General features: G+C 34.3%; 1 long non-coding RNA gene across 10 annotated transcripts in view; it reads right to left on the bottom strand.

The window, feature by feature from the left end:
- LOC102166855 (uncharacterized) overlaps window positions 1-18,500 on the bottom strand; it is a 550,511-nt gene that overhangs the window by 314,085 nt on the left and 217,926 nt on the right. Inside the window, exons 4-5 of one of the 10 annotated variants that reach the window (XR_014812965.1) lie at window positions 8,187-8,310; window positions 6,309-7,199 (exon numbers count right to left, since the gene is read on the bottom strand). The exons of 8 other annotated variants lie outside the window; for them this stretch is intronic. This is a non-coding gene — a long non-coding RNA (uncharacterized LOC102166855). Of the gene's footprint in view, window positions 1-6,308; window positions 7,200-8,186; window positions 8,311-8,733; window positions 11,976-18,500 lie in introns of those variants that run through there. One more of the 10 variants, XR_014812967.1, reaches the window with a different exon arrangement.

The raw sequence follows: 18,500 nt of genomic DNA, 5'->3' as shown, positions 1-18,500 counted from the left end.
TATCTCTCATTCCTGACTATCTACTGGTTTGGATGGTCAAACAACCAGACCACTTGCATTCCAGTTTTAATCTGCTGCAGAGGCATCCTTATCTGGGCCCCTCTCACAGATGGCTATTTTCCATTTTAATTAGTAGATGGGTACAAGTAAGATTCCCAAGTGTAAACTATGTTACCCCCAGAGCCAAAGAGGTCTACTGGGGAATTACACTTACTTCTTTTTGATGGAAAATTTTTAAAGTCATAATTTGTTTTTTGTGCTCAGAAATGTACCAGAACAATAAATGGATCTCTAAAAATTCACTGATGTGCCCAGTCCCTGAAATATAAGGCTTTTATGTCTCACACTCTGAAACAAATATATGTCCTGCCAAGGAATCCCTTATATTAACTGTGTCTTGTTCACCATTGGTTTAATTAACATAATATTATTAACATTGTTTATCAATCTTACAAGAGAATGAAATTAGTAGTATTAAGTGGGGAATGGGTGGGGCCAGTGCTAAATTAAGATGTGTTTGCAACAAGGGCCTCGGTTTATCCCTTAGGAAAACCAAAAACTAAGATAATTATTCAAAGATATCATGACTTAAGATAAGGGTGCTGGGGCTTTGCAAAACTTGATCAGTTATTAGAAGCAGGCGGTTCCCAGGACATGGATATAAAACTGGGGAAAGGTAATTTCTGAAGATGGTCTCAGTTTTGAGCCCTCAGCAATCAAAACTCCTGGTAGCTGGAGAAATCTGGTAGGCACATTATAGCAACTATTTTAACAATGAGCATTAACTTATAACTATGTTATTTCTGACAGCAAGCATATACTTTTTTTTTTAGCTTCAGAGGTGCATCTGTGCAGGAGAAAGAATAAATGTTGCTGTAAATGGATACTATTGGAAGTTAGAAATATTCTGTGTATTCCATATACCATTTTAATTGCAGACATTCTAGTAATAATATGTAACATATGACTCTACGTAAGCAGCAATTGCTCATTATTTTATGTAAAAAGTCATCTGGCTCAGACAAGAGACTGCATTATTACAATCACATGTATAGATTTCAGTGTCTCACAATACCCTAGAATCTCTAACTTGTAACACAATTAAAATCCTCTTGAGTAGAAATAAGGCTTGTAACTCAATGCATTGTAAAAGCAATTTATTACTTAATTTATGAATAGTACTAAACTAAGAAATTACTTTGCTAAAACTTAAGAAATTCCTCTGGCCAATGAGAATATATAGTTCAATGAGATATTTATGGAGACTGATTCCTTTCATGTGGAATACTGTTTGAAACAATAATTTTTATGATTAACTTAATTTGAACAATGCACTCTTTTTTTTTTTTTTTGTCTTTTGAGGGCTGCACCCTAAGCATATGAAGTTCCCAGGACAAATTGAAGCTGTAGCTGCCAGCCAAACCACAGCCACAGCAATGGCAGGATCCAAGCTGTGTCTTTGACCTACACCAGAGCTCGCAGCAACGTAGGATCCTAAGCAAGACGGGGGATCAAACCCATGTCCTCATGGATACTAGTCAGGTTCATTATCACTGAGCCACAATGGGAACTCCCAAACAACATACTCTTAATGAAACATATGCAAAGAAAAGAATTAAATTTACATTTGATAGAGATGGTGGAATCTTGCTAACAAATTATTTTTAAAATATCAGGTTTAGAGAAAAGATTATGAGATATTGTGAATATCAATATGTGAATGTTATAACTACATAATCACAGAAAAAATTTTAAGACAATGTAAGATGCAATTTTTAAAACCTTGAATATTTTTTAAATTAATGCATGTTTAAGCATATTCTTATTTAAAAACATAACAGTTGTGAAAATATTTTCATAGTAAACATATTCTCATTCTACTGAACAAGCTACAGATGGCAATCTTAAACTATAGTATGTAGTTCCAGTATATGGAATCATAATGACATTCATTAAAGCCATAGAATAGGTTTGGCAGTAAGTTGGCTTTATACAAGTCCACTGAGTCATTTCTTTCTCTAAATTTATCAGATTAGTCTTGAAGTGGTGGTTACTGAGAGGAACAACACAAATGTACTTTCTTTTCAATCTCAGTGAGAATGTCATGATTTTGAGTGTCAATGTTATTCTTTAAAAGCAAGTGGTTCTTAACATAATCTTAGAAAATCATCAATCAATGACAAGGTTTTCATCAAGCTACAAATAATTAAGAGGAAGATATGGAATAATTATATAATTTACATTAATCTTCAATTTAGAAAAATCAGACATTATATCATCTTACACATTTTGGTATTAAAAGGCTGTCTTATTTATGAGCAGAAGATGCTGGAGGCTAAATTAAAAATAAGCAAAATAAGCAATCATATGCCATCCCCTAAATGTTTTTGTTGTTATTGTTGTCTATGACAACTATCTGCCTCTTACTCCAACTGTACAACAAAGCCACATTCTGCAGGGCTTTTAGGGATGATTTATGTCAGATCAGGTAGAGAATTGTTAAAAAAGAACAAATTCTGAATTATTGAGATGAGTGGAAGTGAGAAATAAAATTAAATGATATTTCACAGTAAGCATGACAGTCCTATTTCTGTATTATAAGAAATCTTTAAAAAAGAAAAATTCACCCAAGACTCCAAAGTGATTCTCAAAGAAGTTTTTTTTTTAATCTTTTTTTTTTTTTTTTTGTATTTTCAGGGCTGCACCCGTGGCATGTGGAGGTTCCCAGACTAGGGGTCCAATTGGAGCTGTAGCCGCTGGCCTACGCCACAGCCACAGCAATGCAGCAAACGAGCCATTTCTGTGATCTACTCCACAGCTCACTGCAACGCCAGATCCTCAACCCACTGAGCAAGGCCACGGATCGAACCTGCAACCTCATGGTTCCTAGTCAGATTCGTTTCCCCTTCACCATGATGGAAACTTCGGGAGTGAGTAAAGTCTAAAAAAGTACCTCTCGTAGTTGCAGAATTCCAAAGAATACCAATATGGTAAAGATGCTATTACCAACCTAAAAACAATAATGTTAGAAAGCAAAGCCTTCTGGAAAAATCCATTTATAAAGGATTTCCTTAGTGTTTCCTATCTAAAACTAGTAGATAGGAAACACTAAGTTCTATCTAATCTAGGTATATGATTATTTATTTAAGAACAGGATGCCAACATATTGATGGCAAGCATGAAGCCCAAAAGTAGCAAGTGAAAAATAAAGTGAGTTAGAAGAATTCATGGGTGACCACTGGCAGGATCATAACTATTTCCTTATATTACTCAAAAAGGGCTTACACTACCTCCTCGCTTTGAAGAATCATGAAACTCAGTATTATAATCCACTATATATCCACCTGGGCTTCCTACATATAAGTAGAATGAATTAAAAATGTACAGTTAGGCTTATTAAGAATTCAGTTCAATCATTGAGAATAAAGATTTTTAAAGCTTCAAAACATCATGATTAAAAAAAAAAGACCTTCTTGATATTTCTATGTATAGAATCATGACTGCATCCAAAAAGCCCAGGAAATTAAAAAAAAAAAAAAGTTAGAACAACCCCCCAAGGTAGAGAAACTGACCTATTCCTTTCAAGTTTAAGTTTGAAGAAAGGCTACTTCTGCCAAGTACTTCTTGCCACTTCCCTGCACTCCCTAGGTCACTTTCATTTCTTATACTCTTGCCCCCTCAGACTGTTCCCTCATGTCTCTAGGCTTCTCTTAAAGGTGAAAACTCTGGCTTACTCCTTGCCCCTGCATCAGTCTTTTACAGCTACAGCAGCAAAAGTATTCCATACAGGGTCCTGTTGGAATCCCTTTTGGGACATATCATTTCCCTGCTGCAATTTTCTCTGAGCTTGGTATTATAAATTATTGTTGATGTACATTTCTAGGCATAAGCATAACAATTTATTCTGTGTAATACTAATACTATTTCAGATACTATGGACATATTTTCCTGTAATGAATATAACAATTAACCCAAATTTACATTCTTTGTGTATCCCTTTTAACTCCTGCCAAAGATTGGCCAAATTTGATGTTAAATAGATCCTTAGTTTTCTATATTGTGAAACCACTGATGAGAAGCTTATGATTGGACGTTTCTAGAAGTAAACTGAGCAATTAACCTGTGAGCATACTTTTAGAATTGAGATGTAAACTCTTATTCCAAACTTCAAATTCTAGCCAGAGCATATGTTTTTCCTGTCCCTCTATGATAAGCCTGATGTTTTGAATTTAAAGAATTCATGCAAATGACCTGAAATCAACGATCAAATAATATTTCCATGATTTTCTTCTTGAGCCACTCTTCTAATACTTATGGCTCCTTGCATAATTCCTTACAGATCATTAATGCACAGGCCAGTTATATTATCAAATGCAGTATATATTCATCAAGGTTCTCCAGAGAAACAAAACTGTATTTGTACATCCTATTGGTTCTGGTTTCTCTCTCCCTCTGTCCCTCTGTCTCTGTTCCTATCTATCCGTCTCTCTTTCTCTTTCCCTCTCCCCCTCATAAAGAATTGGCTGACATAGGGTTTCCCATTGTGGCATAGCAGAAACAAATCAGACTAGTAATCATGAGGTTGTGGGTTCAATACCTAGCCTTGCTCAGTGGGTTAAGGGTCCGGCACTGCTGTGAACTGTGGTGTAGGTGGCAAACACGGCTTGGATCTGGCATTGCTGTGGGGCTGACATTTTATGGAAGCTGACAAGTCTCAAAATTAGCAGGATAAATTAGCGAACTGAGGCTTAGGAGAACCAAGAGTATAGTTCCAGAACAAAGAATGGCAGGGTCAAGATCCAGGAAGACTCGATGTTTCAGTGTTTCAATTCCACTGAGAAGGCAGCAAAAAAGCCAATATTGCAGCTTCAAGGCAGTTGGGCAGGAAAAATTCCCCCTTATTCAGATGGGGTCAGTGTTTTTGTTTTATTCTGGGCTTTAAATGATTGGATGAAGCTCAAACACTTTAGGGAGGATAATCTGCTTTAGTCAGTCTACCAATTTAGACGTTAATCTTATCCAAAAACATCCTCATAGAAACATCCAGAATAATATTTCATCAGATTTCTGGGTACTCTGTTGCCCAGCCAAGTTGTCACATATTAACCAGCCACATAGTGATTTGGAAATGTCTGTGTATATACAAGCTATTACTAGATAAAATATGATTATATACAATAGAGGAAGAAGTGTGCAGGGTAATATAAAAACAATTTTAGATTCCATTAAATAATTATCCACACTATCTTTTCTATTTGTAGCTGTCCAGTGGTGTGAAAATACAATGTAGATTTTTAAAAGAAAACTTATATAGCAGAAAAGTTTCTATTACAATAAAGCAAAGAATATGTTTCAGGTTAAATAAAATTAACCGATAGCTAAAAATGTAAAAGAAGTCTGCAATTCTATTCTTTATATTGCACTTAAAAACATTGTTTTTGCTAGGTGAAATGTGGCATTTAAAAGTTGAGAGCAAGGAAAATCATGAGTAAATTCATTTGATGCTATTGATTCATGCTTGAGAATATTTTTTAGGAATTCCCAGTATGTTTTCAGGAACAACAGTAAGTCATCCATCCGAGATTACTGCAGTTTTTCCAAAGACAAACTGTTTTATAAAAAGTCTGAAATTATGTTCTATTATTGCCTCCATGATAAATAGTAAAACTGGGCAGCCATGAACAAGAATGAAACTGGAGAACTGACCTCGATCAGAGAGAAAATTAACTACAAAATATATTAAATTTAAAACATGAAATCATAAAACTCCTAGAAGAAAGCATAGATGGTAAGCTCCTTGGTACTGAATTTTAGATCAGACTCCAAAAGCAAAGGCAACTGAAGCAAACAATGGACAAGTAGGATTACATCAAACTAAAGAGCTATACAGCAAAAGGTACCATCAACAAAATAAAAAAGGCAACCTAGTGAAAAGGAGAAAATACTTGTACATCATATATCCAAAAAGGTGTAATATCCAAAATACATAAAAAAAACTTAAGCAACTCAATAGCAAAAGAGCAAAGAATTTGAATAAAAAATGGGCAGAGGATCAAGATAGACATGTTTCCAAAGAAGACATACAGATAGTTAATAGGCAGATGAAAAGGTGTTTAACATCACTAATTATCAAGGAAGTACAAACCAAAATCACAAGAAGATAGCACCTCACGCCTGTTAGAATACAACTGTTGGTGAGGATATAAAGAAAAGGGGACTTTTGTGTACTGTTGCTGGGAATGTAAATTGGTGCAGCTTCTAGGGAGACAGTGTGGAGGTTCCTCAAAAAATTAAATGTACAACTGCCTTGTGATCCAGCTATTTTATTTCTAGGCATATACCCAAAGAAAAGAAAGCAGTATATTAAACCTATATTTACATAGACATGTTCCATTGCAGTATTACAGTAGCCAAAATATAGAAACAACCTAAGTGTCTGTCAATAGATGAATGGATAAATAAAATGTGTACATGAATACAGTAAAATATTATTCAGCCATGAGAAAAAAAGGAAATCTTGTCATTTCCAAGAAATTGGATGGACTTTGAGGGCACTATGATAAGTGAAATGACAGTGAAAGACAAATATTACATGATATCACTTATATGTGCAATCTATAAATAAATAAGGTCAAACTCATAGAAACATAAAGTAAAAAGTAGTTACCTGAGGCTGGGATGGGGAAATAAGGAGAGGATGGTAAAGGGTACAAAATTTCAGCTCTAAGATAAATAATCTCTGAGGATCTAATGAAAACATGGTGACTACAGTTGATAATACTATATTATATAATTTAAATGTACTAAGAGAGCAGAACCTACATCTTCAGACCAAAAAAGTTATGTATATAGTGATAAATATATTAAAAATAAATTGTGCAGATATATATTTTTATGGGAGATATATTCTAAAATTGTAATCTCTTGTGAAAATGCATAATTTTCTATATAAAATGGCATATACCATTTTGTTTCATTCATGTATTCATGCAATAGCAGATATTCAGTTCCCTATTTCCCACATTTTATGGTTTTCTAAAACATATTCTGTTTTTTTTTAAATAAGTTACCACAATTTTACAAAGGAGAAAGCTATAGAGACATTTCATCTATGTAATATTTTAAATAAGTTCCTATTAAGAAATATATTCTTTTGCTTCTGCTGCCGCTGCTTCTGTTGGTGTTGTTCATTACAGGTTCTTAGGAGATAAAATTTGGAGTCATTCTATAATTGAAAATGTCTTTATTTTACCCTCATAGTAGATATCATTTACCTGCAAATAAGATTCTGATTTTAAAATATACCCCCACCTTAAAATTTTGAAAGAATTGCCTAAATATGTTTTATCCTTTGCTATTAATGTTAAGCTTTCTGGAGCATATTCAATTTCCATTAATTTATAGATAGTCTACATTTTTCCCCTAGAAGGCATTTTTCCTTCCATTTTGACCATTTTGATTTTATAATGCTTTTAAAAGAGAGAAATGTAGAGTATAAATTACTTAAATTTCATTAGGTTGCGTGTTATTTTGAGTGTGTGTTTTTTTCATGCTATTTCATATTTATTAGGGCTTATCCAATCTGAAAAACCCCTATTTTTATACATTACTGGAAATTTTTCCTCTATTATTCTATTGATATTTTTCTTGCCTCTGTATTCATTCTACTCTCTTTATAGAATACTTACTAGGTGTAAATGAAATGTTTTATTTCCCCCCAATAGATAAAATATCATGTGTCTGGAATTTAGAGAAAGATAAAATCAAATGGATGTGCATCACTAATGGGGAGAAACATAATGTGTCTCTGAAGGATTAAGGTAACTGCTTCAAAGGAGTTGAGACATATATTTCTATTTTATGATTCAAGACAACACGGGGTAAATATGACCTCCTTTGTGTCTCCCCTTCAATTTACAACTAGTAGGACATCTGTAACCTAAAGGTTCCTCTGCATAGCATACCAGAACACTACAGAGATACATAAATCAGTATAGCTGATGTGGGGGAAATTGGACCTTGTAGAGGTTACAGAACACTGGGGGGGGGGGGTAGGCAGTGGCAGAAGCGCCCTCAATCAAGGTCCAGCAGTGGCAACAACACTGGTGACCCCAGGAAAACCAGCAGTGATGATGGCAGCCTTAAAGATTGTTGCACAACCAAAGCCTTAAGGTCCAAGCACTTACTTCCCCTATTCTGTTACCAGCCTCTTTTTTTTCTTCTTCTTCTTCTTTTTCTTTTGGAAGCTTCCAAATACAGCCAATAAAGATCTCTGGTAAGAAACCAAAAATGTGTCCTAGAGTTTCCCACCTGTTGGGAAATAATAGAAAGGTCCTAATTGCTAATCTGTTGGATTTCTGGGATAGAAGTAAACAAAATTTTACCTAGAAAAGAAAATATGGCATGAATGAACCGATCTACAAAACAGAAAGAGACTCACAAACATAGAGAACAGACTTATGGTTACCAAGGGGGAGGGTGGAGGGAGTTGGATGGATGGGGAGTTTGGGATTCGTAGATGAAAACTATTACATTTAGAATGGATGAGAAATGAGGTCCTACTATTCAGCACAGGGACTACATCTAATCTCTTACAACAGAACATGATGGAAGATAATATGAGAAAAAGAAGGTGTATGTGTGTGTGTGTGTGTGTGTGTGTGTGTGTGTGTGTGTGTGTGTGTATATGAATGACTGGGTCACTATGCTGTACAGTAAGAATTGGCACAACACTGTAAATCAACCATAATTTTTTATTCATTTTCCTTTATTATTCAAAAAAGAAAATATTAAAATACTTTATTTATGTAGCTTTGGATTTATTCTTACATGGATTGCTTACACACAAATCTTAACCAAAAAGACCTTTGATTAATTTACATACCTAATTTATATTTTACTGACTCAACAGTTGATTCATATATTTTCATCTAAGTTAATTTGTGCCTTTTTTTCTTATATCAAAGGAGAAATAATAATTTTTTGGCATTTTACTTCTTTGTTCACAATCACATATCTTCATTTTTAAAAAAATTTTTTTAGTATTTTTAAAAAAAATTGTTATTTATGCAATACATTTTTTTTTTAAAGGAAAGAGTCTCACTACTTCAAATACACTGGCATAGGCATATCTCATCAAACACCATGAAAAACTGTGGTAAAATCTGTATGATATAACAAAAAGAAAAAGACAATGCTCTAGTAAATAAACTCAAATTCACAAAAGCGTGTAATCTACCTGATAGAGAATTCAGAATAGCTGTTATGAATAAATTCATGTGATTTGTGTCTTTCTCTGCCTGATTTAATTCACTTAGTATGAAAATTTCCAGGTCCCTGAAACTAACACAACATTGTAAATCAACTACACTAAAATAAAATTTTTAAAAATAATTATGAATTTAAAAAATTTTTTAAAATAAATGCAATGAATTACTAGAAAACTAAAACAATTCAATGAACTTGGGAATGAAATTAATGAACAGAATAAATGCTTTACCAAGAGACTGAAATTATTAAAAAAAAAAAAGAACTAAAGGAACCAAACAGAAATTCTAGAACCGAAGAACTCAATAAATACGGTAGAGAATTATTAGAAAGCACTGGAAATAGAATAGTTAGCTAGAAGAGAGAATAAACAATCTGGAAGATAGAAATTTAGAAATAATTCAGGTAAAAGAGAAATTAGATTTATTAAAAAGTCAAGAAACCATGTGAGAGCTTATCTCTCCCATTAAGAAAGCCAGAAAAAGAATAATGGTTATAGCAGAAGGAAAAAAGAAGGGGGAAAGAGAGGTTATTTAAAGAAATAATACTTGAAAATTCTCCAAACCTGGAGAAAGAACTAGACATAAAAATCCATAGACATAAAATAATACACGGTGAATATTTATAAAGTTGTTTATACATGAATTTTGGCTTTTCAGACTGTAACAACATATGGAAGCAAGTCTGAAAATGAAGATGATATTTTTTGTTGTTAGGGCTATGTGAGGCTAGAAAGAGAAATTCCTGGCTATGGAGAAACTTAAGAATTATGCTAGGTAATTTGCATTAAAATTTTTCTTTTAGAAAAAGAATATCAGATGTAAAAACGTTGGTTTGAAATTTTTCTAAGAATAAGATGGTATATTCTGAACATGAGGAACATGATGAAGTATTTATCTATTTGGGTCCAAAGACTTAAGCTGAACCAATCTACAGGGTCCTTCTGAAATGTGCCCAAACTTAACACACAAAATTTGGAATTCTATGCTAGTAGTGCATGCACCTCAACTTTCCAAATTCTCAAATTTGTGATTACTAAAATAGGAAGACAGTAATAGAGAAATATATAAAACAGGTATATGAAAGGAGGATTTACATTTCCTGATAAACTATTAATTATGGGCTTCAACAATAAAAGAACTGAATGAAAATACAAGATAAGAATTAGAGAATTGTCTTTTCACTGTTCATTTTGTTATAATGAGGATTGCCATGAATACCTCTGCCCTAAAAATTAAGGTGACAGTTTCTTTACAGAAATTAGTTCTAACCCATAGCCAATATCATAGTAAACAAATAAAAGCTAAAATCAGGAACAATAAGGGATGTCCACCCTCATCACTTACTTAACATAGTATTAGAAGTCCTAGACTCAGCATTCAGAAAATATAAACAAATAAAATAACCTAAATGGAAAAAAAGAAGTAAAACTGTCATTGTTCACAAATGACATGATATTGTATATAATAAATCCTGAAGACACTACTTAAAAGCTATTATAACTAATAGTTAATTTAGTAAAGTTGCAGGAAACAAAACATACAAAAATCTGTTGCTTTTCATATACCAATAAAAACTATCAGAAAAAAAATTAAGAAAATCTCATTTACAATTGCATCAAAAAGTATAAAATGCCTAGGGATAAATCTAACCAAAGAGGTTAAGTCTTGTACTCTGAAAACAAAGGACATTGATGAAATAAAATAGGGAAAACATAAATAAATGGAAAGATATATCATGTTCTAGGATAGGAAAAATGTTGTTAAAATGACTATATTACCCAAGGCAATCTACAGATTCAATGCAATCCTATCAAAACAACAATTTTTTTTTACACTACTAGAGAAAATAATTCTAAAAATCTGAATGAAACTACAAAAAGCATAAGATATTCAAAGCACTCTTGAGAAAGGAAGAACAAAGCTGGAGGTATCATGCTCCCTGATTTCAAAATATGCTACAAAGCCACAGTAATCGAAACAGAATGGTACTGGCACAAAACAGATACATAGATTGACAGAGCAGAGTAGAGGCCCCCAAAATAAACACATGCTTATGTGGTCAGCGAATGTACAATAAAGGAGGCAATAGAGTACAATGAAGAAAAGACAGCCCAGCCTCTTCAATAAATGGTTTTTGGAAAACTGGAGAGCTACATGCAAAAGAATCAAAAAGCCCTACTTTCCCATAGCACATAAAAACTCAAAAATGTATTGAAGGCTTAAATGCAAGATCAGAAACCATAAAACTCCTAGAAAAAAAACATAAGATGTACCTTCTTTGACATGTGTCTTAGTAACATTTTTTGGATATGTCTGCTCAGGCAAAAGAAACAAAATGAAAAATAAACCAATGTCACTATATCAAAGTAAAAATCTTTTGAACATGGAAGGAAACTATCAATAAAGTCAAAAGGTAGCCTACTGGGAGAAGATATTTGCAAATAATACATCTGACAATGGGTTAATATCCAAAATAAACAAAATTTCATACAACTCAATATCAAAATACAAACGACCTCATTAAAAAATTGGCAGAGAGGAGTTTCTGCTGTGGCACAGTGGGTTAATGATCTGGCTTGTTTCTGTAGAGGTTCTTGTTGGACCCATGGCCCTGCACAGTGGGTTAAGGATCCAGCATTGCTGGAGCTGTGGTGTAGGTTGCAACTCTGGCTCGAACTCCATACTTGGCCTGGGACTATCCATATGCTGCAGGGATGGCCAAAAGAGAAAAAAATAAATAAATAAAAGAAAAGAAATAAAATAAGGCAGTATTATAAAAAAGGGGGGGAGAGGACCTGAGCACACACATTTTTCCCAAGGAAACATACAGATAACCAACAGCCACGTGAAACAGTTCTCTAAATCACTAATCATCAGGGAAATGAAAATCAAAACCACGATGAGACTTAACCGCATACCTGTTAGAATGGCCATCATGAAAAAGTCAAAAACCAGGAAGTGTTGGCAAGGAAGTGAAAGAAAGCAAACCCTAGTGCACTGTTGGTTGGATTGTAAATGGGTATAGCCACTATGGAAAACAGTAGGGAGCTTCCTCAAAAAATTCAAATAAGAGCTTCTACGTGACTCAGCAATTTCACTTCTGAGTGTATATCTGAAGGAAACAAAAACACAAATTCTAAAATATATATTCCCTTCTATGTTCATTGCAGCATTATTTACAATAGCCAAGATATGGAAGCAAACTATATATCCACTGATAAGTGAATGGATAAAGAAGATGTGCTACATACACACACACACTCTAATCAGCCACAAAAAAGGAATTCTTGCTATTTGTCACACCGTCCACACAATGGATCTAAAGAATATTAAGCTAAGTGAAGACAGTCAGAGATACGTGGAATCCAAAAAACAAAACCAAAAATTAAAAGAAAACAGAATCATAGCCACAGAGAATATATGGGCAGTTGCCAGAAGCGAGGAGGATGGAGGGTTGAAAAGGTGAAGAGGATTAAGAGGTACAACCCTCCAGTTATAAAATAAATAAGACATTCTAATATAATCTTTAGCATAGGTGATATGGTCAACAACAATTTAATAACTTTATGTGGGAACAGATGGTTACTAGACTTACTGTGAAGATCATTCATAATGTATACAAATGTCAAATCACTAATCAGTACAGTTGAAACTAACATTGTTCATGAACTGCGTTTCAATAGAAAGAAAGGAATGAATTTTAGTTTTATATCCCAAGAAAATTTCTGTTTTCCATTATTTTAGGACAAAAAACAAATAATTTACCTTATATATTTCCTTTGATGGTCAAGGAGAACACTGAAAAAGCCTAATCTCAAATATACATAAATATACATTATTTTTAGTCTTCTATGATATAGAATATTAGATTATCTTTTTATATAGACTGATTCACCTTGGAAAAACCATCCCATTGTCCTTCATTTATTCATGTATTCATTTTTGAAAGTATTCAACGCCAGGACTGTGCTAGAGATACAGCAGGGATTAAGATGGATTTGATCTTTCCCATTTTCAGTCCAAGAAACAAACAGAAGCAAAGACCTTTGCCAGAAACAACGCTGGCAATATAATCTATTCTATGGCAAAAGTTATTTGGAGGATACAGCTGTGAGAAAGAAAGATAACAGCACTGCTCTTAAGTTGTTCACAATCCTGTAGCTCAAAGCAAAAACTGCATTTTTTTTTTCTGTCTTTTTAAGGCCACACCCGCGGCATATATAAGTTCCCAGGCTAGGGGTCAAATTGGAGTTATAGCCACCGCCCTACACCACAGCAAAGCTGGATGACTGTGTCCTTGAGGATGCAGGTTCTATACCTGGCCTTGCTCAATGGGTTAAGGATCCGGCATTGCCTTGAGCTGCACAGGATTAACAGTGGGTTAAGGATCAAGGCAATACTGGATCCTTAACCTACTAAGCAAGGCCAAGCATAGAACCTGCATCCTCAAGGACACAGTCAGGTTCGTTACTGCCGAGCCTCCATGGGACTTCCCAAAAACTATATTCTTCAGTTAGGTTGCCTGAACAACTCTGTAGCTCCAAGTTCAGAAACACTATGTCTAAAGATTTAAAATCATATATGAATAGAAGTTGGATTTATTAAAGAAATATACCTTTTCAGAAGAAGGCCTTGGATTGAGTTGTCCAGAAAATCATTTCTGGTTTTTGTGAAGGGTGTGAGTAGGCGTGTGAGTGGTCACATACAATGCTGTTGTGCCAGTTAACAATTCTCTACAATGAGTTATGCAGGAAAGAATTCTCCCTACTTCTGCACATTATATAGGACTACACCGACACCTTGAATATTGGTTGTTCGGGGAACGTCAGAAGATAAAACGGTATCAATGAACAGGCACTGAAAGGAGCTTTCCTTTAAAATAATCTCTCTTGAGTTCTCATGGTGGCTCAGTGGTTAAACAATCTGACTAGAAACCATGAGGTTGCGGGTTCAATCCCTGGCCTTGCTCAGTGGGTTAAGGATCCAGCATTGCTGTAAGCTGTGGTGTAGGTCACAAACGCGGCTCGGATCCCACGTTGCTGAGGCTCTGGCATAGGCTGGTGGCTACAGCTCCGATTCGACCCCTAACCTGGGAACTTCCATATGCCACTGGAGCGGCCCAAGAAATGGCAAAAAGACAAAAAAAAAAAAAAAAAAAAAAAAAAAAGTCTCTTGAACAGAAGAAACACAGGAAGGAAGCTATAGGACCCTCATAGCTGAAAAACTATTTTGTAAGTACAACCAGGCTTCCAATTTGGTATCTTTGAGAAATAAGAGTGGCAATACTGCAATAGGTAATGGAGGTGGTGCAGGTATATGTGGGATTATGAATAGTGTGATTTCATTTGTGTCCACAGCTGGAAGTATCTATCATTTAAATATATGTACATATATCAATATCTTCACAAATATAAGCTTATGTGTATCTAGGTCATATCTTCACTAATATAATCATATGGATACACATATATAATATATATATCAATACTCTCATAAATATAATCCTTCTGTGTACATCTCCTTAAATACATTTCATGCCTTCCCTTTGAGACCAACACACATTTCAAACCTACTCTATAACAACTAATTCCTTATAGAAAGCATACTACAGAAATAATTGTTGTATAAATAAGTTGATATGAGATGTGTGTTTGAAATGAGTAATTTAGAATGTAATGTGGACAAAATTGAGATTTGATTTAATAAATAAACTAGAAATCACTGAGTTTATTCAGGGATTATATTTCAATTTACAACCTACACTAACACTGAGTTCATATGAATCTAATCATTAAGAGGTCACTTACTATTGATCAGAATGAAATTTAACCTCCCAAAGCTATTCACTGCATAAAAGTAGTTTTATATTAAATAGATACTTTTATAGAGTAAAATACCATAAAATGAATGAAGGTATTTCAAGGATATTAGATATTTGCAAAGTAGTTCTTTACAAAAACATTCCATTAGGAATAAAGACCAAATGTTTTCTATAGAAAATAATGATGGGATTTAATATTGGAGGTGTCAGCTATGAAGACCACATGGTTATTGTGAGAAATAACATTTAACCTTTCTCTTGTGGCTGATGGAGGCCAATGCAGTATTTTATTATCAACATTGGCAGGTGATTTATTACCACTGTTTCTACTCCAGTAAAGCCACATTAGGCTGTGCTCGATGTATCATTTGTTATCTTCAATGCCCCCCTCCCACAACACACACTTTCTGCATGCATAATCTCTTTGTTCTAGCAAATTTTAAACACAGAAGCATAAATATTTAAGTAATTATTCCAGATTAATCAGAAACCATGGAGGTAAAATCAACTAGCTAAATAGATTATACCAGACAATGTCTGACGTAATCATAAAGTTCTGGTTTCAGGAAGAGTGATGGTTATACATCTGAAACATCCACTATGCATAATGGTGCATTAGTGTAGATATAGCAGTGACAGAGAATAAATCACAGGCACACTTTAGATGAGAATAAAATTTTGTGGAATAAATTCAGATCAGATAACTTTCAACGATTTCTGTTTTCAGAACTTACTACCTTAGAAAAATCAGTTAAATTATCTGAAATTGCTTGGAAGATGCACTGAGAATGGGTTGCCTATCTTTCAACTCATTTCTTTGACATTAATGTGGAAACATTTAGAATTATCAAAATAGTTCTTTCCTCTAAAATTTCACCTTTTATATATGTATCCCAGATGAGTATTAGAATCTTTAGAAATATAAATTTTTGTTTCAGTAAATGTGGTTAATGATCATCACTCTTAAAGAATAATCAACTTAATTTCATATGTTTTTCTTTTAGACAATTATCATAAATATTAACTAAACTTATAAAGTGTTTTAGAGATTCTTTTCTGTGTGGTATGTTATCCTGTGAGAAGGGTTCTAAATTACCTTAATTCCCACCTTCTCTCTCTTTATTCACTCTGCCCACAGGAGATGGAGTAATTTATATGATTAGTAAATTTGTAAATATTCCACCTGGCACCCTTTGCCAATCTCTATCCTTCTTCATCTTGATAATAACGAAGTCTATAGGGAATCCTTCACCTGTTGCTCATTTAGGGATAAATCTACTCTATGGTATTGTTACTGAGCCACTATTAATTTTGATGTTTGATATTAAGAATCTTATCATGGGCTTTACGTATAATCTATGTTTTCCAAACTACTCTTCAGAAGTTACAATGGAATATTTTTTTTTCATCTATCACTCTTTATTTCCCAAAATTTGGACAATTTAGAAGGGAGCATTGAAAATGCTTGGTAACTCCAACATATCCTATAGATAAACATGGATTCCTTCTTTTCCTCTATTTTAGAAAGTTCCTTTTTCTAGGATTCCATATGATTGTCTATTCATTAGTGTAACAAGAACACAGCTTGAATTAATTTCATTTATTAAAAGAAAATAATGGCGTTCCCACTGTGGTTCAGCAGTAACGAACCCAGCAAGTATCCATGAGGATGCAGGTTCAATTCCTGGCCTTGCTCAGTGGGTTAAGGATTTGGCATTGCTGTGAGCTGTGGTGTAGGCTGGCAGCTGCAGCTCCGATTTGACCCTAGCCTTGGAACTTCCATATGTTACAGGTGCGGCCCTAATTAAAACAAAACAAAACAAAACAAAAAAAACACCATCATCTGAGTTCGCGCTGTGGCACAGTGCATGGGTTTAATCCCCAGCCCAGCTTTGTTGGTTAAAGAATCCAGTGTCACCACAGCTGGTGTGGTGACATAGGTCTGCAGCTGAAGCTTGGATTCAATCCCTGGCCTTGGAAATATGCCAGAGGTATAGCCATAAGCACAAAAACAAAACAACAACAACAACAAAAAGAAAATAGGTGTGCATTTCCTAAAATAAATTATCACAGATAATTTAACCCCTATCATATGCGTTCCAAACATTCTAAGTACTTTTGAGTAAAGAAAGAAACAATGTGATTGGACCAGAAATAAACATAAAGCTAAAACACTGATAAAGTGATGAGGCAGAAAACATGTAGATGATAGCTATTCAGTTAAAAATATGTATGGAGGTGCTGCGATAAATAAAACCTGGCTGACATGATGAAGACCAACAGACATACATTTGATTCAATCAAAGCAACAGTTCTTGGCATGATTTGTGCTTCTATTTATTTTACAGAGTTCTGGGACTATAGACTATGGAGAGGACTCTGGTCAAAGCTTCCTTAAATGGCCTAGGCTTTGCATAATTTTTTTGGGGGGGGTATTGTTCTCTCATTCTTCTACAATGTAATTTGTGCCCAATATTATCAATCTGGATTATCATGGGTTAACCATTTTATGTGTAAATATCTCTATATCTTTTCATGTATAAGCTCCTCAAATCCTGCTACTTTATGTGTTGGTTCCTCTGAAGATAACTTCATTCCAAGAGAATAATAATAATAACGGAGATATCTGCTTCTGACTAAGATGGACTAACACGATCCAGACTGACTTCTGACCTAAAACAACCAAAACAAAAATGAACAAAATAATGCAACTATGTTTTACAAAATACTGAAAATCAGACAGCAAAAGATAATGATCCCTAATAGATGGGAAACAAACGAGGTGATCCTGACAGATAGCCCAGGTTATTGCTTTGAGACAGTTTCAAGTCTGTTGCACAGGAAAGACAGATCAAGGAAAAGTCTAACCTCCAGAGCTGAGATGGAGCTGAGAGTCTGAAGAGAACAAGAAGGCTGGAGTTTGCAGGACAATGATAGAGGAGAGACTTTCACACATCCTCTAAGGATATGCAGTGGTTGCCCTAGAGTATTCAGCTAAACATGGCTACTTGAAAAAAAAAAGAAAAAGGAAGCCAAAAGAAGAACCACACAAAATATTAGAGGCAACAATGCCTTCAATATATACACAACACTGGTAATAGTTTCTATTTCACCTTCAGATTGGGAAATCTTAGCATTCAGGAGGTAATGTGCAAAGAACACAGACCTCCCTGACTCAACAGCGGGGGAATAGCTAATTCAAGACTGAGCACTGCTCTGGGCCTGCCCAATAAATCTCAAAAGTAAGATATGAAAGGATCAAGCTTTTATCAACTAACTTCTATGTGCTTCAGAAAAAAAAAAAAGGGACAAAAATATGTGTACAAGTACAAAAATACTCAGCATGAACAAGGTACAATTCTCATTTCCTGACACTGAATCAGATGGTACAAGCTTGCCAAAACAAAAGG

This window comes from Sus scrofa, chromosome 8, assembly GCF_054392235.1.
Source record: "Sus scrofa isolate SSC_HxYL_T2T_F1_AM1 chromosome 8, Sscrofa_HxYL_maternal_Yorkshire_Landrace_v2.0, whole genome shotgun sequence".
Taxonomy (NCBI): Eukaryota; Metazoa; Chordata; class Mammalia; order Artiodactyla; family Suidae; genus Sus; species Sus scrofa.
This window is presented reverse-complemented; position numbering and strand designations above follow the sequence as displayed.